This window comes from Chlorocebus sabaeus, chromosome 3 (assembly GCF_047675955.1).
Source record: "Chlorocebus sabaeus isolate Y175 chromosome 3, mChlSab1.0.hap1, whole genome shotgun sequence".
Classification (NCBI taxonomy): Eukaryota; Metazoa; Chordata; class Mammalia; order Primates; family Cercopithecidae; genus Chlorocebus; species Chlorocebus sabaeus.
In genome coordinates, this window is record NC_132906.1 from 13,097,587 (window position 1) to 13,114,333 (window position 16,747).

General features: G+C 38.2%; 1 long non-coding RNA gene across 2 annotated transcripts in view; it reads right to left on the reverse strand.

Annotated features, from left to right (window-relative positions):
- LOC119620090 (uncharacterized) overlaps positions 1-16,747 on the reverse strand; it is a 72,196-nt gene that overhangs the window by 20,801 nt on the left and 34,648 nt on the right. For both annotated transcript variants that reach the window (XR_012091889.1, XR_012091888.1), the window contains exon 5: positions 2,952-3,088. This is a non-coding gene — a long non-coding RNA (uncharacterized lncRNA). The remainder of the gene's footprint in view (positions 1-2,951; positions 3,089-16,747) is intronic.

The following is a 16,747-nucleotide window of genomic DNA, read 5'->3' on the forward strand; positions in this document are numbered from 1 at the left end:
TTGATAAGCAATGCTCTAATTCTCTGGGCTGCCTGGAAGGTAGCTTCTCAGAGTGCATCCTTTCTCCTTAATTCATGATATTTACATAGAATGTATCTCTGTCTGTTGAGAGGTAGCCTAATGTGCCTGTCTATGCCCGGCAACGTGAAAGTATATGGGGACTGTGCTGGTCTTCCAGGGCCTCGTTGCAATGTAAGTTGTATTCAACTCTTATAGGAAATTGACAAAATATGAGCATGAAGCAGGTAATCCTATAGTTATATCCACAGTGCCTGGAAGGACATGCAGATACATCCTTTACTGAAAAAGAGATCCCCAAGTACACAAATAAAGCACAGAGAGAAGAGTAAAATTGTTTTGCAAGTGGTTACTATGTTTTGTTGTTTTATTTTTATTTATTTATTTTTTTTTGAGACAGAGTCTTGCTCTGTCGCCCAGGCTGGAGTGCAGTCACCGGATCTCAGCTCACTGCAAGCTCTGCCTCCCAGGTTTACGCCATTCTCCTGCCTCAGCCTCCCGAGTAGCTGGGACTACAGGCGCCCGCCACCTTGCCCGGCTAGATTTTTATGTTTTTTAGTAGAGACGGGGTTTCACCTTGTTAGCCAGGATGGTCTCGATCTCCTGACCTCGTGATCCGCCCACCTCGGCCTCCCAAAGTGCTAGGATTACAGGCTTGAGCCACAGCGCCCGGCCTGTTGTTTTATTTTTGCATGAAGTCACCTATCAGTTCATACAGAATCAACCTCACATGGGGCCTGTAAGTATCTTTTCACTTTGATTGTCCTATCTCTTCTCCCTTGGCATTCTTCTTGGTCTTTTAAGCCTCTTGCCTCCTTTCAGGGCCCTAAATATCTGCTAGGCAGTTCTTTGGAGATTCCTAAAGGCACCTGAGGGGCCCTGTGGGACCTTGCATCCCAAAAGTTAGTTGCTTGGGGCAGTCTTTAAGTCCTTCAAGTTCTTCCCAAGGAAGTCTACCAAAGAGGATTTTTTTGTCCTACTGGCACTGACCGCTTCCTGTGAGTTATTACGCTTCCATCCTGTTTTACCAGTGATAGAGAGAGGAAGAATTAACAAAGAAGGAGGCAGGGAAGAAATCCCATCTTGTCATCTGTGTATGAAAAGGCACTGCCATGGTTACACTGTTTTAGGTTGCAGTTAATAAACACTCACAAATTGCCCATGAGCGTTTTATTCTTGTTATGCTAATATGTAAATATTAGATTTTAGTTTCTCTGTTTCTAATGTATGGGGGAGCCTGGATTCATCCCAGGAGGGATAGAAGATGGAGACTGTGGTTTGGAGGCACAGTGCCTGTAACATCTTACTCTGTAGATTTAATAATGTATTTTCCCCAAGCAGTATTTGCCTTCTGCACCTATGCCACATACCACAGAGTGACTGTTTAATTTGCAAAACCTATAATGAAGGTGAATGGCAACTAGCAGCATGCAGGATAATCTAGATTACAAAATCGCAATTAAGGTAAAAAGGCTTCATCAGTATTGGTCATCACACATTGAGCCATCACTTTTGAGAAAGAACATAATATTCAACCCATTGTCATAATCACCACCTATAATTAACATTCCACAAGTCTGTTTCTTCCCATGCCTAAACTCTCCCGGTTCACAAAAAAACTCTGCTTGCTATCCTCTCAAAAACCTGCATTCCTTTTCAGGCCAGAGAATACAATTTGTACCTTTGTGCAGTGTCCTACAAAATCAGGAATCAGTGACCAACAGCCCCTGGGCTGGAACTGGAGCTCTTGAAACTGCACATAATAAGTTGTAGTGATTAAGAAGGTAAGGAGAAATAGGACTGAACTTTAACTGTGATTCCCTTGGTGAATATTTGCAAAAGCTCTTGGGACCATCACTTGAGGGTTTGTTTTTTAGCAGCTGGAATTCACTGACATGGAGAGGAAAATCTTCAGAGGCTTTTATATTGTCCCCATAAAGCCACACAAGGTTCAAACTGGTTATACCAACCCTTTCTGAGAAGTTCAGAGCATCTCAGTGAAGGACCCTTATTCATGAGTTACAGCCTCCTTCTCATAAACATCTTTATAGGTTGTTGTGCTTGATGGTGTGTGACTCTACCAAAGAGACGGATTGAACTAGGTTGAGTCCTTGACCACAGAACAAAATGTGTATGCTGGTGAGTGGCCTGAAGGATGGAGCATGATAACATATGTACCCAACTAGAATCTTTCTTGCTGAATGGTGGCTGTCTAATCCAATTGTGTCTCCTGTCTCTTAAGGAATCTGAATGCAAAACTGTAAATAACTTGACACAGCAGAGTATTGTATAAATCAGTACACACAGCTATAAGAAACAAACAAACAAAAAATAACTCGATTGTCTAGGCTAAAAGAATTTATTGGAAGGATGTTGGGGTGCCCAGGATTGATTTGAGACTAAAGGACTAGGCTGGGGAAATAGGCAGGACCCATGGATCTGTGGAAGACTGGACGGCAGGAGACACAGAAGGAGCTACGCAGCAGGTTCACAGTGCCCCTGAGGCATTGTGCTGTGGCGATTGTGAAATGACCTCCAGACATCTCTTACAACATTGATTAGTTTTCTCTGAGATTCAGTGACCCCAAGCTCTACATCAAATATTCATTCCTTAGTTATCCAGGTAGAGAATGGGACAGGTTGGCTCCAGTATTCTTTGCAGCAGGAGCTGGGTACTAGCACTTTAATGATCACACACAATGAAAGATTATTCTCAGAGATCAAAGTGCCATTTGGAAGAGGGGCTTGGAATATTTGTCCCCTACAAATTCTGTATGTCAAATGACAACTGTCTTCACTCCTTTTTGCTGCTTAACATACACACTTACACCCTTCTTCCCAAATCTACATGAAAATTAGAAAACAAAACAAAACAAAAAACTCCACAGCCTATACAATGCCACTGTGCTTCACATTTCAGTGAACTGTCTTACCTCTGCTTTGTAAGAAGTCTCCTCAAATTTCTATAAATTACTTGCTTCAGTTCTGAGTTGAGGATTTCTGGCCATTCACTGACTTTCTAGAATTATCAAACCAACTTCATCATGATATTCACCTACATTTCTTGTGTCTAATAGAAGGAATGAAAAGGAAAGACAAGGGAAATTGGTTAAAATATATAAATATATTCATTAAACATTAAGGAAGGGAATAGGGTGGTAGATATAGTTTTTGTTTCTGAAATTATTATGAGCTGAATTTATGACTCCCATCCTGCCTTACCACATTGCCCCTGCATTTGGCAAGAACGTTAGATGGCCAGTGTTCTTTGAGTATTAAAATATCAATTTAATTTCTGATGGATCATGGACACAAATGGCCAAGAAGTATTCTCAACTTCCTAATTCAATAGTATCATGGCTATGTTTCCTGTTAAAAGCAGTCTTTGCTTTGGGACTAAAATATCTAAACCAGTGAAGTCCAGATTTGCATGCTGACTAAAATTCACCACGAGTTAGGAACTGTTTCTTGAGACAATATTACATACTTGCAAAAGGCCATAGCTTTGTTCTAAAAATATGAGTCTTCTGTGACTTCCCTGTAGAGGCTTGCCACAGGCTATACACAGCATCACAATCTGGCACAAACACTTCAAACAACACTGAACCTACAGGGTCATAAAAGTTGAATACCATAGTCTAGACCTGTTGAAAATTTTCTCTTGCTCTAGACTCTTAAAACAGAAGAACTTTTGTTTCCCAGAAAATGCCTTGAACATCAAATACAAATATAGTTCATATTGCTTCCAAAATCCAAGTAAGGCCACCTAACTTCTTGATATAGAGCACAGTTGATTGTTTTCATTTTGGAAGAGATATTCCAAAATGTCCCTGGCTACTGGAATGCCACAAATTTCACGAAGAAATTATTTCTTACCTTATTGCCAAGGCATCCAGTGTACTAAAAATACTTGCTTTCCAAGACCTATTAGCATGATGTCATCAAAATGCTAGACTGAGAAAGCCAAGGTCCATATTGACTTAACTGAAGTCCAAAACTAGGAGGTTCACATGTCCCTGAGTTAAACATCCTTCAAATGAAAGCAAATTTCTGTTGTTCCCTGCTTATTGGAGCAAAGTAAAAAGAATAAACAAGATCAAAGGTTGTATATCAGGTGTTCAACAATTATAACCATATCAATAATGTCCAATCCAATTGGAGGTACACTCATTTAAGTGGTCCAGTGTTATACTACTAGATTCACCTATTTTGTACTATTCATACTAGACAATTAAATGGAAATACAGTAAGATTCTATACCTGTGCATCTTTCCAGTATTTGATGATGGTCCTAATCTCTATGATTTCCTCAGGGATATTGAAATGGTTTTTTATTTACTAAATGAATAACAAAGAATAGCTCCAATAGAATTCCAATGGCCCTTCTGACAATCCTTAGTTATGGATCAAAGAGTCAATGGGCTCACATGTTAATAATAAAAAGACAAATAACCAAATTAAAAGAGATCTGTGTAGATATTTCTCCAAAGAAGACATACAAAAGGCTAACAAGCACATGAAAAGATTCTAAACATCATTAGTCAAGGGAAATGCAAGTAAAAACCACAATGAGATGCCATTTCTTACCCACTAGGACAGCTATCATAACATAGAGATAATGAGAAGTGTTGGTGAGGATATGGTGAAGTCAGAACCCTAATACACTGCCAGAGGGAATGTAAAATGGTGCAGCCACTTTGAAAAACAGTCTGGCAGTATCTTAAAAAGTTAAACATACCATTTAACCCAACAATTCCACTCCCAGGAATACATCCAAAAGTAATGAAAACATACATCCACCCAAAATGTGTACATAAATGTTCATAGCTATATTATCCATAATGACCAAAAGGTAGAAACAAACCATATATCCCTCAACTGGTAGTAGATACACCAATGTGGTCTATTCATACAATGGAATAATACTTGGCTATGAAAGGGGATGAAGTATCAATACATAATACTATATGGGTGAACCTTAAGAACATTATGCTGGCTGGGCATGGTCGCTCACACCTGTAATCCCAGCACTTTGGGAGGCCGAGGTGCATGGATCACTTCAGGTCAGGAATTCGAGACCAGCCTGGCCAACATGGTGAAACCCCATTTCTACTAAAAATAGAAAAATTAGCTGGGCATGTTGGCATGTGCCTGTAGTCCCAGCTACTCAGGAGGCAGAGGTGAGAGAATCCCTTGAACCCAGGAGACGAAGGTTGCCATGAGCTGAGATCGCACCATTGCACTGTAGCCTGGATGACAAAGTGAGACCTCCATCTCAAAAAAAAAAAAAAGACATTATGCTAAGTGAGAGAAGCCAGACATAAAAGACCACACATTATGAATAATCTTCACTTTTGTACTAGAATATATTAAGTTACTTTGAAATCATTCGATCCCTTTGGGTCTAATTTGTAATATTTGTTACAGGCATTAGTGAGCCTAGATATAATTATCCTCCAATACTAAAGCAAAACTCTTTTGTGCACTCTACCAATACCGTATGAATCATGAAGTTTTTCCAACTGACTGGAGGGAATACGCAGTACTCCCAGTTCTGTAAGAGCATTGAGTACTGTTGTCTCTAATTCTTTCACATGTTTCTTTCACCAACCTTGAATAATTTACTCACACAAATGCACTAATCAGTAATCAACTGAATATGCCAACCTGATTTAAGAGCCCTTGAGTCTTAAGGGAACAATGGAGGTTGCTTGGCAGCATTCTATGTGCCTGTCATGGGCAGCAGCCATGGGGTGAGTCTCCTCTAGCTTTGGAAAGGGGATGAAAGAGTGAGAAGGACCACATCTTGGGGTTTGTGTGCCAGCTTAGCCACAGTACAATAGAACACCAGGTAAATTTCTAAGGTTTTTGACTCTGGTCCCTGGCTCCTGGATGGCACCTCAGGACACGCCCAGAGCCTGGGGTAACTTGCCATCTGGAAAGAAGGACACAGGATTGTCAGACTTCACTATCTGCTGATTGTGGAACCCCAGAGCCTTGAGCAAACACAGTTGATAGCCAGGGAGTGGTTACAACAGGCCTTGGGTGAGACCCAGTGTTGTGCTGGCTTCAGGTCTGACTCAGTGCAGTCATAGTGGTTGTATCCACAGGGGTGCTTATATTTCTTAACCCAAAGCTCCAGGTGGCTCAGAACGTGGAGAGGGACTCCATTTTTGTGGGATAAAGTAAGGAAAGAGAACATGATTCTCTGCATAGTAATATAAAGAATTCTCCCAGATTATGTCTAAGATCATAAGGCAGTACCTCTACAAGTCTGCAGGAACCACAGGTTACTGGGCTTGAGGTGCCCCTTAATGCAGATGCACCTTAGATCAAAGACCTGGAAAACCTTCCTAAGAAGGGCAGGAACAAACAAGCCTAGACTGTGAAGACTATGATAAGTACCTAAGTCTTCAATGCCTAGACACAAAAGAACATGCACAAGTATCAAGGCCATTCAAGAAAACATGACCTCACAAAATGAATGAAATAAGGCAGCAGGGACCAATCCTGAAGAAACAGAGGTATGTGAACTTTCAAACAGGAATTCAAAATAGCTGTTTTGAGGAAACTCAAAGAAATTCAAGATAACACAGATAAAAAGTTTATAATTCTATGAGATAAATGTAACAAAGGCATGGAAATAATTAAAAAGAATCAAGCAAAAATTCTGGAACTGAAAAATGCAATTGACATATTGAAGACATCAGAATCTTTCAAAAACAGAATTGATCAAACAGAAGAATTAGTGTAAAGACAGTTTATTTTGAAATACACAGTCAGGAAACCAAAGAAAAAAAGAATAAAAAACAATGAAGCACACCCATAGGATCAAGAAAATAACCTCAAAGGGAAAACCTAAGAGTTATCACCCTGAAACAGGAGATAGAGAAAGAGATAGGGGTAGAAAGTTTATTCAAAGGAATAATAACAGAGAACTTCTTAAACCTAAAGAACAGTATGAAGATCCAAGTACAAGAAGGTTACAGAACATCAAGCAAATTTAACCCAGAGTATCTCAAAGCATTTAATCATCAAACACCCAAACAACCTAATGATGCATCTTAAAGAGCTAGAAAAGCAAGAGCAAACCAAACTCAACATTACTAGAATAAAATAAATAATAAAGATCAGAGAAGAAATAAATGAAATAGAAATGAAGAGAGCAATTAAAAATTTGTTTGTTTTTTTTTTTAAACTAAATAAAACTGATAAACCTTTAGCCAGACTAACTCAGAAAAAGAGAAAGAAGATTCAAATAAATAAAATCCTAGGTAAAAAGGAAACATTACAACAGATAGCACAGAAATTCACAGGATCATTAGGGGCTACTATGGCTACTATCTGACAATAATTTGAAGATCTGGAAGAAATCTACAAATTCCTAGACACATACCAAGATTAAACCAGGAAGAAATTCAAAACATGAACAGACCAATAACAAGTAACAAGATCTAAATTCCAATCAAAAGACTTCCAGTAATTAAAACAAAAACAAAAACAAAAAAGCCTATGAGCTGACTTTAAATGACCAAACATTTAAAAAGAACAAACACCAATTCTATTGAAACTATTCCTAAAAGTGGTGGAAGAGGGAATACTTCCAAAGTTATTCTACGAGGCCTCTATCACCCTGATACCAAAACCAGACAAATACACATGAATAAAGAAGAACTACAGGCCAATATCATGGATGAATATTGATGTAAAAATTCTCTGAAGAATACTAGCAGACTGAATTCAACAACACATTAAAAAGATCATTCATCATGACCAAGTGGGATTTATCCCAGGGATGCAAGAAAGTTACAACTTATGCAAATCAATCAATATGATACATCATATTAACAGAATGAAAGACAAAAACCATATGACCATTTCAATTAATATTGAAAGAGCATTTGATAAAGTTCAACATCCCTTCACGATAAAAATCCTGAAAAACTGGTATTGAGGGAACATACCTAACATAACAAAAGTCATATACAACTTTTGTGTGTCCCATGACACACAGCTAGCATCATACTGAATGGGGGACAACTAAAGGCCTTTTCTCTAAGATCTGGAACACAACAAAGATGCCGTCTGTCACCATAATTATTCCATATGGTACTGGAAGCTCCAGCTAGAGCAATCAGACAAGAGAAAAAAATAAAGGGCATCCAAACTGGAAAGGAGGAATTCAAATTATCCTTGTTTGCAGATGATATGATCTCATATATGGAAAAACTAAAAGACTCCACCAAAAAACCCGAAACTATTAGAACTGACAATTTGTAAAATTACAGGACACAAAATCAACATATGAAAGTTAGTAGCATTTTTATATGCTAACAGTGAACAATCTGAAAAAGAAATTAAGACAGTAACTCCATTTATCATAGCTGCAAATAAAATGAAATACTTGGAAATTAACAAAAGAAGTGAAATATCTGCACAGTGAAAACCATATAACACTGATGCAAGAAATCAAAGAGGAAACACAAAAATGGAAAAACATTCCATGTTCATGGATTGGAAGAATCAATATTGTTAGAATGTCCACACTACCCAAAGCAATCTATAGGTTTAATACAATTCCTATCAAAATGCCAATGACATTCTTCACAAAAACAAAATCCTAAAATTTACATGGAACTACAAAAGACTCAGAATAGCCAAAGCTATCCTAAGCAGGAAGAACAAAACTGGAGGAATCACATTACCTGACTTGAAATTATACTACAGAGCTATAGTAAGCATAATAACATGGTACTGGCATAAAAACAGATACACAGACCAGTAGAACAGAATACAGAGCACATAAATAAAGTCATACATCTACAGTGAACTTATTTTTGACAAAGATTCTAAGAATATACATTGGGGAAAGGACAGTCTCTACAAAAAATGGTGTTGGGAAAACTGGATATCCATATACAGAAGAAGGAAACTAGATACGCATCTCTCACCTTACACAAAAATCAAATCAAAATGGACTAAATACTTAAATCTAAGACCTTAAACTATGAAACTACCACAAGAATACATTGTGGAAACTCTCCAGGACATTGGAATGGGCAAAGACTTCTTGGGCAATACCTGACAGGCACAGACAAAACAACAACAACAACTACAACCAAAAACAAAGCAGAAATGGACAAATGGAATCACATCAAGTTCAAAAGCTTCTGCACAGCAAAAGAAACAATCAACAAAGTGAAAAAACAACCCAGAGAGTGGGAAAAATATTTGCAACTACCTATAAGACAAAGGTTTAATAACCAGAATACATAAGGAGCTCCAACAACTCTATAGGAAAAAAATCTAATAATGTAATTAAAACACGGGCAAGTACTTGAATAGGCATTGCTCGAAGAAGCCATACAAACAGCAAAAGGTATACGAAAAGATGCTCAACATCATTGATCATCATAGAATTGCAATCCAAACTACAGTGAGATATCGCCTCACCCCAGTTAAAATGGCATTTATCCAAAAGACAGACAATAACAAATGTTGGCAAGGATGTGGAGAAAGGGGAACGCTTGGATACTGTTGGTGGGAATGTAAATTACTACAGTCACCTTGAGGAACAGTTTAGAGGGTCCTCAAAAAGCTAAAAATAGAGGTACCATATGATCCAGCAATCCCTCTGCTAGGTGTAAACCTGAAAGAAAGGAAATCAGATATCAAAGACTGTTCACAATAGCCAAGATTTGTAAGCATTCTAAGTGTTCATCAACAGATGAATGAATATACAATGGAGTGCTATTCGGCCATAAAAAGAATGGGAGGCTGTCGTTTGCAACAACATGGTTGGAAATGGAAATCATTATGTTAAGTGAAATAAGGCACAGAAGGACAGACATTGCATGTTCTCACTTATCTGTGGGAGCTAAAAATTAAAACAATTGAATTCACAGAGATAGAGAGTAGGAGGATAACTACCAGAGGCTGGGAAGGGTGAGTGGGTTGTGAGGAAAGGGAGGGTGGTTAAGGGGTACAAAAAAATAGAATAAATGGGATCTAATGTTTGCTGGCATAACAGGGTGACTACAGTAAAAAATAATTTAATTGCACATTTAAAAATAGCAAGAGGAGTATAATTGAATAGTTTTAAACACAAAGGATAAATGCTTGAGGTGATGAATACCCTATTTACCCTGATGTGATTGATATAGGAGTTAAAAAGAAATTACTTAGGCAGATAGTAAGGGTACGGAAGTCCTCAGTAAGGTTTTCCTTTTAATGAAAAGCAGCTCCAAAATTATTTTCTTTTCTAACAAAGAACATCCTGTGAAATCGAGCTTCAGACATAAACAAGCAAACGGGAAGTTTGCATGGGTTAATACCAGCAGTTGTGCCCATAGGAATATACTACCAGGGGGTAGGCATGTTCACAATGGTGGCTTCACCTTCTCTTTTGGCTAGCCACGTGTACAGTAGGGAGCAGACAAGTGGAAAGCCCATTTGTATGATAAGATCAGAGTAGGGAGAACAGCCTTCCCCGGGCATTATGTAAACGTCACGCCTGGTCAAACCAGTCTGTGAGCCCTACATAAATCAGACATCATGTCCTCAAGCCTGCCTATAAAATAGGCTGCAGTCTGCCACTTTTCCCTTTTTCGGACTCCTATCTCTGGCAAAAGCGAAAGAGCTGCTCTCTTCTCTCCTTTATTCTTCCTATTAAACTTTCCATTCCACCCACGTGTCCATGCCATTAATCCTCTTGGCATGAGATGATAAAGCCTGGATATTTACCCTAGACAGTGATGCCGCTTCATGATTATTACACATTGCATGCCTATATCAAAATATCGCATGTAATTCATAAATATATATGTCAATGTAACCAAATTAAAAAAAATTGTTTTTTAAACGACTACAACGTGTCTCCCTCAAGTTCTAAACATTAGAACTGATGTGGGGGGCCGGGCGTGGTGTCTCACGCCTGTAATCCCAGCACTTTGGGAGGCCGAGGAGGGCAGATCATGAGGTCAGGAGATTGAGTCCATCTTGGCTAACACGGTAAAACCCCGTCTCTACTAAAAAGACAAAAAATTAGCCGGGCGAGGTGGCGGGCGCCTGTAGTTCCAGCTACTCGGGAGGCTGAGGCAGGAGAATGGCGTGGACCCGGGAGGCGGAGCTTGCAGTGAGCTGAGATCCGGCCACTGCACTCCAGCCTGGGCAACAGAGCCAGACTCCATCTCAAAAAAAAAAAAAAAAAAAAAAAAAAAATTGACGTTTAAATGTTAGGTTTAAACAGCAATGGGTTTTAGTCCAAGGACCAGGACCCTTGTGCCAGTTGCTCAGAGACAGCCATCGTATCACTTTATGTTGTTGGACCTCAGCCTGTTTCTCTGTGAAAAGCAGAAATTCCAGACCTAGACTGTCTCACAGCCTTGCAATTGGGATCAAATAAGAAACTACATATAAATAAGGTATTAGGTAATTGACTACAATCTGAAATAGTGGGTGCTTACATACTTTTACTATGTTTCTCTTACCAGAAGAGTTCAGTTATCAATCAGTGAGTACGTTTTGGTTTCTACCACGTGCCCAAAATTCCACTGGTCCAAAGTAGTTAGTTCATGTGTCTGCTCTTGTCTTAGCCAACTGTTCAGTATACCGAAAGACCAGCAGTTGTTAATGGAGCCATGGAAAGCTCAAAAGGAAAATATGCACTTGCTCCTGCTTCTAAGAACTAGCACTCTCCGGAATGGTAGGTGTTATTTTGATGGAGATTATTGTCCTCTTGGTAATATTTTCCTCTTCAAAAGAAAATTACCTTTCCCATCATTTGGATAATAATTTTAAAGAATTGTGTCTGCAATAATACTACCGGTACAGGATACAGTGGACAAGAAGGAAATGGAACAATAGAATGAAGGGAAGAAACGGATATAAAAACTGAAAATAGCAGAGAGAATTGAGGAAGTATTGAGAATGAAAAACGAGCAACAAAGACATTCTAAAAGAGAGGTGCTAATTTAGCAGGAAAGATAGTACAATTTTCAAATCAACTTAGAAAACCACATTACATAACTCATCTTGACTACATCGCACAAACAAACAGACAAATAAAACCACATTTCAAGGTGATAATTTTAGAAGAAAAGCCAACCAGTACATAGATCTGTGTTGACTCCTACGTGTAGAAAGAGGGATGGTCTAGTTGAAATGCCTATTTATATAGCTTACTATGTAGACATAGTGATTTAATAACTCTGCAATTATGTATATAATTGACAGTCTTATGTTTTATTCATTTTTCCAGGGTTGTGTTTATTACAGACTGTCTCATCTTGGAGTTGTTTATGTCCCTGTCTGTCTTCTTTACCAGAGGGTGGATTCCTACAGGTTCGAACCAGGTGTAATTCAAATTCTGTATCATTGACAGCCCCTAGCACAATGTCTATCACACACAAAAGGTTTAACAAACTCTTAAAGTGAACTGAATTATTTCAGGACTTTACTATCTTCTCTTTCTGTGTGCATCCATGTGTGTGTGTGTCGGTGGGGGGTGGGGGGTGTGTCTGTATGTGTGTTAAGTTTTTCTGGAGAATTGCATTTTGGTTTTAACTTCTGAAGTTAGAAATAAGTCAATAGTGCACTAAAATATCAGGGGGCCAATTCTGATAATCATTTACTAAACAATGCCTGGGGAGTAATTATCAGTCTGTTCTTGATGGAGTCTGTCTGCACTCAGACTTAGTTCAAAGGGAAGTCTGGGTTATAGAAAGCAGAAGGGGCAATTTTTCTTGACAGTGGGAAGAACAGGTAGAAGGAAGTAGTGGTGTGTATAGAAATGAAATAGAATATAAACCATAATCCTTGTCCTTCACAAAATTTAAAATCTGTTTAGAGGAGAAGAAAAAGACAACAGAACAACTAAGCAATTATCTGATAGAAGCAAATCACATACTTCTTTACATAATGGGAATATTTTGACAATGAGTGATAGAAGATATTACAATTGTTCCCCACAACAAAACTAATTCAGCCTCATTATCCTCTATTTTTGTTTAGTTATCCCAGGGGAAGATGTCTAGTTCAAATCTTCCTGATTAATTACTCCCACTCTGTTAGAGTTTGAAAACAGTCCTCTAGCACTGGAACCGAGGGACATGGCTCAGGTTGGCAAGATCATTATCCTCATCAGTGGACTTGACCTCCTGAGAGTCCTTTCAAATATATTGGAGAAGGGGCATTTGAAAGTAATTCCTGGTGTCTCTTAATTGAGAATAACATACACCTTCCTGATACAAGTGAAACAGCTGCTTTTCTTCGCTTTACCCCTATGTGGCAATTTTTCACTCAGACTGAGAATGTGTGTAAAGACCAGTGAGTGACAGTGACAATTGTGATTCTGAACGTAGAAAAGCCAAACCCGTCTGATGTCCCTGGCCTTCTGAGTCTTGCTGTCTCTGCTTACTCCAGCTCTCAGGCTGAAGGAGGCTGCCATTGCCTAGTCATTAGTTTCAAATCTCATTCTCTTTATGGTGATTTTGGGGTTTTAGATCTAAAAATATCATATTGTTTTTCATTGGAGGATAATGGTAAAAATGAAAAAATATTCCTTTATTATATGAAGAGGGAATGCTGTTTACAGGAGACATTGAAAACTCAGAGGCTTTTAATGTTTCCTTCACTTTTCTGAATCCAAATGAGGAGAGTAGTGAAAGACCTAAAGATGAAAGGACAGAATGTCATACTTAAACAAAGAATTATCTATTTCATGATTACTTCAGTCGATTGGCTGTGTTCACATCTGAGGTTGCTAATGAATTGTGCTTATGATACTAGGCAAAATGGCGATGAAAATAGAGTTTAATATTGAAAACTTGTAAAGCATATTTAAATAGTGTGAACACAGCAAAGAAGGAAAGGAGAGAGGGAGGGAGGGAGGGTGAAAGGGGGAAAAGTAACTGGTTTTGAATCAAAGAACTTTGGATTTCACATGCTTATTTTTCCAAAATATTTTAACCTGAGAACATAAATTCTTTAAAAAAACAACTAAATTCACATTGTCAACTGCTTATATACAGGAGAAGCCTTTGACAGCTCTTTCTGTGTTTCTCCCAAATCTTACCAACATAACAGCAAACATGAGACATGAGAGACTGTACAAACAGAAGCTGAGAACATAGGCTTTGGAACCAGCTTAAGAAGTTGAAAGTATAATCAACCTCTTACCTACAGGGTGACTTGGAAAACATTATCTACTCTCTCTGTGCCTGTTACCACATTACTCTATGCCTCAGTTTCCTTATCTGCAGATCTGGGATGTAATAACAGCACTCATCTCACAGAATTGTTGCAAAGGTTAAGTTGACTAATAAGTCTAAAGCACTTAAGACAGAAACTGGCACATTGTAGGTGCTCAGCAAATTAGATACCCAGTCACAGTTCACTGACCATCCCATATAATTCTCCTTTCTATCTCAGCACCTTACTTCCCAAGTTTTGGTCTTCTACTGTACACAGAATGACCCACTTTCAAACATTTAAAATTTGATGTTCCTGGATCCTACTATACCTATTACGCTTTTCTCTTCCTCGCTAACCTTGGTCTCCAACAACTTTGGAATTTCTTATTTACATAAACAAGGTTAAAAGAGAAAAAACAGATTGAGGGAAGATACTTGTAATCTATATTGACAAAGGAATAGTATACAGAAATATAAAAGTTTCCTACATATCGCTACAAAAAAAAAGACTACTAGATGGAAAAGTGGCCAAATGGAATGAAAAAAAAGAAAAAAAAACTCATCAGAAAAAAGGGAACCTCCAAAACCATGAAAAGTAATCAAGAAAAGTAAAGCAATAATGAAACATTTCATACTTTATAAACTGGCAATAATGTGATACCTAAATATACCAAGTGCTGGTGAGGATGTTTGATAGGGACTCTCAGATATTAGGAGTGGGAGTTTAAATTGGTATCTATACTTTGAAGTACAATTTGGCAATGCCTAGTAAAGCCAGGACATTTGAGCAGTGGACATTGTTGGATGCCTACTAGTATCCTATCTCAATACCATACCTTTTTTTATAGAAAGTTGATTTTGTTTGCCTAGCCACTCCTTCCCCAGTACAGTCATGTGTTTCAGTGGAAGAAGATATAACTTCCAGTTCTAAGAATGGAGTTGATTTTTTTCTAAAATGATTATTGCCATTGGCGGTGACACAATTTCAGCTAGTAAATTATAAGGGGAGGTCTTCTGGGAGTATTATGCAGAAAGATTATAATTCCTAAGGGATTGTCCTAGGAAAAACAGCCTTCCCTCTTCTTGTGGGCACTTTTATTTGGATATCACATTTGCAAATGTTTTAATCATTCCACTACTAACCTGAGAAGAAGCTACACCCAGGATGACTGGGTGGAAGATGAAAGGGAATGATTCCTTGACAACCTTATTGAGTCTTGAATAAACCAACTCAATAATGCCAGCTCCACCTTAATACCTCCGAACTGAAAGTTTTCATTCTTATTGGCAATATCAGACTATTTCTGGGTATGTGTACCTCAGAACTCCCATTCAAGTATAAGTGAATGTATGTAGAAGGATACATTTTGAAGCAAACTTTGTAAAATCCCCAAACTGGAAACAATTATCTATCTTCAATTGAATAGTTAAATATGCTTTAGTATAATTAAGTAATGGAAGACTATAAAGCAATTAAGAATGTATTAAAATGAACACAGTTGATCTGTTTATATGAACACAGGTATATACCAAAATAATAACACACGGTGCAAAAATAACAAGTTCCTGAATAACACATACAGCATACCATTTGTGTAAACTATGTAACCACATAAAACAATACTATTTGGGGCCAATTGGAATGTACACATAGAAGAATCACATCAAAATAAAATTGGCAATAAAATATGGCAAATGTTAACACTGTGCCAAATTCTGAGCCTAAACCTTAAGTCACTGGTGGCTTCCATTTCCTCACTCTCACCCTCTGTCTCCGTGAGTTGTGCCACCACGTCAGAAGTCCAGCTACCTCATGACCACCTTGCGGGAGAGGCCATGTGGAGCTTCCCCGGCTGCCAGTCTTGGCTGAACCCAGGGTTCCAACCACGCCCCTAAAGTGAGAGATCTGTGAATAAACCCTCTCGAGCCCTCCAGAAAAACCCACCCACCAGCTGAAGACCACTGGGCGACCCTGCAGAGCCATGTGGAGCAGAGGAATCACGCACTGAGTCCTGCTCACATCTCTGATCCGCACTGAGTCCTGCTCACATCTCTGATCCAGAAACCGTGAAATACAACAAATGATTTTAAGACACTAAGTTTTTGAATTTGTTATCGAATGATAGACAACAATATATATATATATAACTCCCTCGTCTCCAGGGCTATTTAGTGGGCCTCCTAGAGCTATACATAATTCTCACCCCTGAAACATTTTCCAGTTGCCATGAGATATTAAAAAATATTTACATACTCCCTCAACACTAAAAAAAAATCATATAAAATAAAATTTTAAGATTCTCTTTTATTCCCTATTTTCATCCCTTTCTTCATCTGAAAGTTAATCACTGCTCCTATTAATGAATATTTAGATTATTTCTAGTTTTTTATTAAATAAAACAGAGCTGCAATAAACAGCCTTGTACATATTTTATGTAAATTTCAGAGCCATAGAAGTCAAATTACTGAGGCATAAGTTATTAAAATTATAATACATGATAGCAGATTGCTCTCCCCCCAAACTAAAATCTTTACTC